Here is an 8,018-nt window from a genome sequence, read left to right on the forward strand (position 1 = left end):
ATAATCTACTTCTCCAGTTTTCTAGTTGAAAAATCAGAGCTAGGGATACATTTAACTTAGATTTTAAGAAATCGAAACTAAAGGGGGACAAAAAAAAGGTACCCCTGGGACTAAAAAGAGATGGAAGCACCCCCTTCTCTCCCTACATTCCTGGAGATAAATCCAAAACAAAGTAGGGTCTTGAGTCAAGGCAAGGCAACCAACAAAGAAGCAACACTTCTTTCTGGGAAGAGGAGCAAAAGGATGGGAGAGAGAGGGGGGGGAGATGGAAGAAGAAATCGATGCTAATCGATGTGTAGGGGTCGTTGAAAAATGTATACTCTTGTTCGCCATTTAAACAGGTGGAGAGACACCTCCCTGATTGTAATGGAGATTTGGAGGGTTACAAAAAGAGCCCCCATTCATGTATGGTTAAATGACCTAAAGAAAAATCTAATTGATTCCTTTCAATATACTTTACTAGAAAAAATACCGAATCACCAGGAAAAAAATACTCAAGTGATTGTCGCAGTGAAATATTCTTGCATAAATTGCCATGTAGTTCAATAGGCAAATGCAATTTTGCTATGTATTACATATTTTTACCATACTACCGCCGTTTTCTCTTAGGAATAAATCTGTGATCTCTCTTTAAAAAAATTCTTTTAATGCGTATTGTAAGAAGTTCTGGCACATTTAACAGTTTTTAACGACTAATTTCTCTACTCTTATATTCCTTACATCAAAAGTATTTATATTTTTAGACCGCGTACTTTTTTAAAAAGAAGCTTGTTTTACATACCTGTACAAAGTACGAACCGTTTTAACTTTAGTTATTCGATATTTCTTTCATCAAAAGCAATTTATTTACGTTATTATGCCCGCAAAACGCATGTAAAAATATTATCTTTAAGAAAATTTAATATCTTTTGTTCAAGTCTTTACTTTTCAAGTCAACTGTTTACTTATAGCGTTGGAAAGTATCTTTCTGAGTACGCTCAAAAAGAGGTTACCTAAATTATATCTAGATTTAGAAATTTAAATCTTAAGACTCACGAGGCAACTATCTCAGAGACAATCAGAATGATCACTGAGAAATGCAAAAATACGATGGTCAGTGTGGCTATTTAAATGTTACTATAACCAAATTCAAATAAGTGTACATTATTTCTTAGTTATTGTGTATACAAAGATTTATAAACATAAAAACTCAAAACAACTAAGAAATTATAGAAACTAAAAAAAACTATAAGAACTAAAAATAAAATTTAAAAAAATTTAAAAAAAAATTTTGTGGGCCATAGTTTACGTCTAAATTGAAATTTCAATTTAATTATTTTTCTTAAATAAATTGAAACGTTAATATAACAACTGAAGAATGATATAATACTGTTCATACTTAGTAGCAAGAACAGCAACACATAAGAATAAAGACTGAGTAAGGTTATTGATGTTAACATCAACAATTTAAATCCGTTCTCGGTGAACACCTTGAATAATAAGTTTACTCGAATTGTGCTGAGCTTCGTTTTACCTCTTTCCATAGAGGGATAGAGGGGATTAAGTTCCGAAGATAGTCTTGGCCACTGTAAAACATCAATATTGTTCATGTGTAAACTATTCATTTACAAGTTTTGAATTGAGATTCGGGTCTTTGAGTACTGAAATATCCTATTTTGTAGCATCACTCGGTTTGCATATTCCAGAAGATTGTTTAGTAAATATACCGATACTATAAACAATCCATAATACCAATAATCTGCGCAAATGCTCTGAGTTGTAGGTATGAAAGATAACCAAAACCATAACATTGCTTCCACCCTGTTTGTCAGTAGGAATTTATAGATAAAATTATTTCTAATTCCATTTGGACATCAAACTTACTTCCTGCAATCATTTCCGAAAAACTCGAATTTGTACTCATCAGAAAAACATACTCTTTTACATTTTTCGAAATAGTTCAAGTGCTCCATGAAAAAAAAACTTTCTCACAACAGCCCGTTGTGGGCCAGGGGTTCATGAATTTTAAGGTCAATAATTTCGTGACCGATGACCTGATTGTGTCAATGTGGTCAACATTGTGCGCAGGTCACCTTTATTTCAAATACAAGCTGGTACCCATCAATCAGAAGTTGGGTTGGCTTCAAGCTGCTAGTGGGGATCGAAACCCTGTTTTTAACAAGGTTAGTTAAGTGCCTTAACTACAGAGCCGTTACAGCTCTTCAAGCCATCTGCAGCAAGCTGATACATACTTTTGACCTTTTTCACCTTTGAAATTGTTTCTTTATGCCTTTTCATCCTTGCAATCATGCATAATTTAAGCGCTTTGTAACAACATTGCCTACTTATAGAGTGATTTGAGTTGCAGTTTTTTTTACATCTACGGTAACTTGTGTTTTATTATATAGTTCTCTTTTTCATTTTTTCTATCGAGGTCAATCAAATCTAAACTTACATTACATTGCGCTGTATAATTAGTAACCATGTAATTTGAATTTCAACCAACCAACTTATACAAGTATACAAGTTTGTTGCTTTCTTAATTTGCAATGCAGTAAACTCATTTCGGAAATATTTATGCACTGTTTTGAAACAAATATAGCATAACAAATCATATACATCTAGTTGAATTTTGTAAGTAAATGTAAAAAAAATTTTGAAAAGTTCCCTATATTTTTATTATTAAAACGTAATCATTTACCTCTATTCAGACATTTAATATTCTAAAATACATTCCTTGATCTCACACACCATCCATAAAAATATTTTATTTTCATTTTAAGCACTACAAACTTAAATTATGAACCTCAGAAAAAAATCCACCATTCCTTTCTTTTGTTACACAAATTGCTCACAAATTAATAATTAACTCCTTTTTTAGAAAGAAAAGTGGCTCTTAAAAACTTAACTGAAAATAAATTGTCATAGTGATATTTTGATGGGTTGCCCAAAGGTTTTTATTTTCCCCAAAGGTGCGCTTATTATATTTAAATAGCAACAGCCTTAAGCTGTTGCATTCGTTCTTCCCTGAGCGACCATTGACTTTTCATCTGAGATTTTTATTTTATTATTATTATTTTTCGTTTTGTTTTAACCTCTATTTTCCTCTTGTTGCGTTACTTACCCCTCACCTGGAAAAAGGCCAAACGAATCTCCTTTTTTTTCCTTCTTTTTTGAACGTATCATTTGGCAACAGTTCTTATCGCTCATTCAACAAACTTTTTCCTGAATGTTCGACTCACCAAAAGGCTTCTCTTGGTCATTGCACAGAGTCTTACTTGTGTGCTAGATTTAAATTATGGTGCTAAATTTAAAATAATAGGTAATTAAAATAGCAGTTGATATGATTTTTCTTCGCATTTAGAGTTTATAGTACACTGTAAAAATGTTTTAGGAAAAAGAAGGTTAAATAACACTTTTTTAAATTGTTATTTTAACTGATTAAAGCAAAACGGCCAAATAACCATAAATAAACTGTTAGCCGTGCGAAAAACCATTTATTAACTTCCTTCATCTCATACGGTTAAACAACCAGAATTTTATCGCACCAACTAGATCCACCAAATGAAGTCACTTAGTTCCTTACAGCTGGGTACATATTTTATCCGAGAGAGCTAATTCGTCAGTCTCATGACAGACTGACGGAGATTTTTATGTTTTTTTAACCATATTAGTTTCAGCCAACATTTTTAAAACCAAAAACGGTTTCAGAATTGTAAACAATTTTAAAATAAAAAATGTTTTTTACTGTAAACCTTACTGTTAATTAGAAGGATAGACCGCTGCTGATCATTTTACAGAAAGTTAGAATGAAATTTCTAATAGTGCATGTAATTGAAAGTATTTATATAGAGTTAAGTTTATTTGCGTACAAAATTTTTAAAGCGTTTTTTAATTTATAAATACACAGTCTGGACAGAACTACCCGGTAATCTATGCAAAGAAGTGATCTAGCCAACACAATGGGTGCCGTGTGTGTGGGTGCTTGTTTCTTTCTCCTTTTCTTCCTGGTTTGGCCTGAGTTCCTTAGTTCCTGTGATTGAAAACATGATTTCTGAGATGTAAACATTCTGGGAAAATGTCACCCTTCCTACCGAACAGCAATTTTTCTATAAAACCCACTTCTCTTCCAGCAAAATAACTGGTCCATTCCCACATTGAAACTTGCGCATCCATTGTTAACTGAAATAGTTGTTCAAAAACTAGACAGAACTTCTCAGAGCCTTGAACTAGATCTCATAGAACACATTTTGAACGATTATACTGCAAATTTGGTAACAAGTCAAATCAATCTTCCTTGCAGCCAGTATTCTAGATGAACGCCCGGAAATCTGTGGCTCCACCTATGGAAAATTAGAGGAAAATCTACCTATTCATGTGCAGGTTATCATCGATAAATAAAAGGGAAAATTCATCACATTGACTCGTAGACCTCAGAATCAACACCAATGCATATCCGGATACTTTTGGCCTGATATTGTAATAAATTTACACTGAATGTAAGTTAAATATGAAAGACTAGGGGCAATACAATGATAAGCCACAATTCATTTTGTTTTGTTTAATGAACGTTTTTGGTGAAAATAGCACGATTTCAATGTAGAAAATAAAATGATTTTGTATTTTAAGTAACATTTACCACAAGAGTAAAAAACATGCTAATTACCAATCTAGAAACTATTCTGAAGAATAGATTAAGAAAAAATGCTATATTTGGAAAAATTATAGCTTTTTACTGTTGCCTTAAGCTTTTCATATAAAATATACACTACATATTAAGCTCCAAATAAGCATTAAGAATTAAATATACCTGAATAATGATAATACATTCAATAATTTAAAAAAAAAACAGTTTGATTTCATTTGATTTTAAGTTTTCATAGCAAATATTTTATATTGCTAAATTAATAATTTGGACTTGAAACGTTTATTTATTATTTTCTGCTTCCAAATTTACAGTAAATTCATATATTTAATTTTTAATTATCAAAATCTGAGTTAGATGACCTATTCAACAAGAAAAAATATATATATACTCGTATATATGTATACTTTACCTATGTCTTTAAAACTATTTTCTGTCAGTTGTTTTACAAATCTCATCTCCATATTCAAAACGTCTTCTGTGCTTCTGAATTAAAAAATAATTTTGCCGTCATCTTCAGGATTTTTTTAATTTGCTTACATTTAAGTTTCTTGAAAATTAACTAAAACTCATTTTATTTAAAATATCAACTAACATAAATACCTAATTTGATATGTAAGTATGGGGATTTTGAAAATATTATTTTAAGTGATTGACATTACAAAAAAGATAATTAGATTTAAAAACTGACGCTTTTTGATTATTTAAAATATTTTCATATCATCAAACATAAGACAAATTCTTATTCTAACTCAATTTGTAAGCAAGTTAATATTCATTTTAATTTATTACCTCCTACGCTAGGAAAATTTATGTAAAGTGGCATATTAAATTCAGAAATTCATTCTTTCAATGCATGTTACCCAATAATAAGCTCAAAGAATTCTTTATCTTAATATACGTCAGAATTCATATTTCAAAGCAGCCTTCAAATCAATAATTCACGTTGCTCTACGGAGATTTAAATCTTTCTCTATTCCTGAACTTTATTCAATAAACTCAGAATAAAAAGTATGCAAGCATTAAACAAAAAAAATCATAGAATTATATTATTTCGTATCTGATATTATTTGTCAAAATTTAACTTTTTAATATATAAAAGAAAGAATGACGCTTTACAAGAATTATCACTGAATACTGAGTGCGATAATTCACAAAAAAAAGTCTTGCTGTTCAAAAATAAGTAATAATTTCTTTGTATTTTAATCAAATTTGAAACGCAGTGTTTGGAAGGTGATAATAAAATAACAGATCTTTGATCTCTAAAAAACTAATAAAACAAATAGGTAGATAAAAATAAGGAACAAAGAAAAAATACCGTAAAAAATATTCTGCATGAAAATATTAGTTAAAACTATAATTAAATTAAATAAGAAAGTAACATTTTTGCGTGTTCTTCCCTTAAAATGTTTCGACGAATTGCACAACTAAATGGTTTTTATTCAGATCTTTAAACTTTGATTAACGATAGGTTAGGTTAGATTAACGATTAGGTTAGATTAACGATGACGACCTTTCGTTTTCAAGTCTCTTTCTTGTTCAAGTCTTCGTTCAGTTAGTTCAATATTATTTTTAAGAAGTTTGTTTTTTACTTTAAAAACATATTGTTACAGGCTTGCGTCATTATGTCTACTGATAATAAGAATGATTATTGGTATAGGGAGTGAATAAAGGAAGAAAATAGTGGTTGATAAAAAAATTTTATTTTCAATTTAAGCTTAGATTTCTTTTTTCAATAAGGGCTCAAATATATGTTATTAGTTCCTATGAACTGATTATTAAACACCTTCGTTTGAAAAAGGTGAGTACGTAATCAATACATCATTTGGAAAAGGTATAGGTATTTGTTTGGAAAAGTACATTTTTACAAGTACATTTTTCAGACATTTGGTATTTGTTTGGAAAAGAAAATAATTAATAGAAGGAAAAAGGGGAAAAATCCACTAATTGGAGAGCATTTTTAATAAAAATATGCTCGTAATCTTGGATTGACTTTCAAACAAAATGAATTTTAAAAACAGTTTTGCACCATTTGTGCAGAGAATTTTCCGATTAAAACCAGGAAACTTTTGAGAATCTTAAGGAATCAATAAGTTTTATAATCTAGAAAGCTTAAAATGTGGGTATCTTTATTTTATTTATTTCTGACTACTTTGCCTAAACCGTTTCATCTGCAACTAAATTAAGGAGCCTTAATTTTAAGGTTACTTGGCCTACGATTGGCTGTTTTAAGAACGGTTTAAGCAATGATTGGTCTGTCGGATCTGATATGCTGATAATTTTACATATTTTAAATTTTTTTTAAGAAATTACTTTCCTTCTTAATTTTCACGAATATCAAAACTCTGTATTGTTCGCGAAAACATATTGCGATGTACAATTCAGAATTGTTAAAAAAAGATCTATTAGCAAATTCTATCCTTTAACATACCACAGTAAAAAGAGTAAACAAAATAAAGGATCTGTCCACATATGTATTTTAAATCTCTCCAAAAGTTTTGTTTAATTCCATTGAATATGTTATAGCTAAAAAAAAGTCAGGTGAAAAAAATTTATTTTTTATAAAAATGTCCATATTTCTATAAATATTTACTCTAGGTCTACGAAACCTTATGCAGTTATTAAAAATAACAACTAAAGTAATTAATTAGTTTTTTGCTTGATTTACGGGCATAGGGTGGTCAAAAATACTAGTTTTCTTTCGTAATTTATTGCAGGTCTTCTAAACTCTTGAAAGCTATAAATCTTATCTATAAGCATGAAATATCGCATGAACTAAACACCTCTAAAGTTACAAAATAATTCTTTATGCATTTCTTGAAAAATTTTAAAAACCGTCAAAAAATTAAAAGTGCAAAAAAGACTAGGAAAAATGTTTTATTTTTAAAGAGAATGAAAAAAAATTATTAATAAATAAATTTTTTTAAAAGAGAAATATTTAAATATTTAAGAAAAATTATATAGCCGGAATAAAAAATAAGGAAAATGTATAATCTCGTCATCAGCTCCCACAATTATGCCCGCAAAAAAGAGTGCTTTCTAATATTGCATTAATATAGACAAAGAAAAATATATCAATACAATAGTGTGAGGAGCACTGGAACATTGAAACGAAAATCAAATATAGCAAGCAGAAAATGCAAAACCAAACATATCAAGCAAAAAATATTAAATAAGATTTCAAAAAAATACAGAAAAAAAAATTTAAATGTAATATATAAAGCGTGTAGACAATTTAAATATACTTGCACTTGCCACCATCTTTTAAAAATTATCTAAATTATTTTCCTAAAATGTTTTCCAGATTACAAATATGGAAATACTAGCATAAATAGAGGATAGTAGAATCATTTAATGGCGTGCTTTTGATTTGTTTATATATATATATATATAT

At 29.4% G+C, this 8,018-nt stretch overlaps 1 protein-coding gene and 1 long non-coding RNA gene across 4 annotated transcripts in view; one reads left to right on the forward strand and one right to left on the reverse strand.

Moving 5' to 3' along the window:
- Nucleotides 1-8,018, reverse strand: part of LOC122269283 (uncharacterized) — a 124,300-nt gene that overhangs the window by 107,916 nt on the left and 8,366 nt on the right. The window lies entirely within an intron of this gene.
- Nucleotides 1-8,018, forward strand: part of LOC107437872 (calcium-activated potassium channel slowpoke-like) — a 218,399-nt gene that overhangs the window by 37,881 nt on the left and 172,500 nt on the right. The gene's annotated exons all lie outside the window — the stretch shown is intronic.

Source organism: Parasteatoda tepidariorum, chromosome 4 (genome assembly GCF_043381705.1).
Source record: "Parasteatoda tepidariorum isolate YZ-2023 chromosome 4, CAS_Ptep_4.0, whole genome shotgun sequence".
Classification (NCBI taxonomy): Eukaryota; Metazoa; Arthropoda; class Arachnida; order Araneae; family Theridiidae; genus Parasteatoda; species Parasteatoda tepidariorum.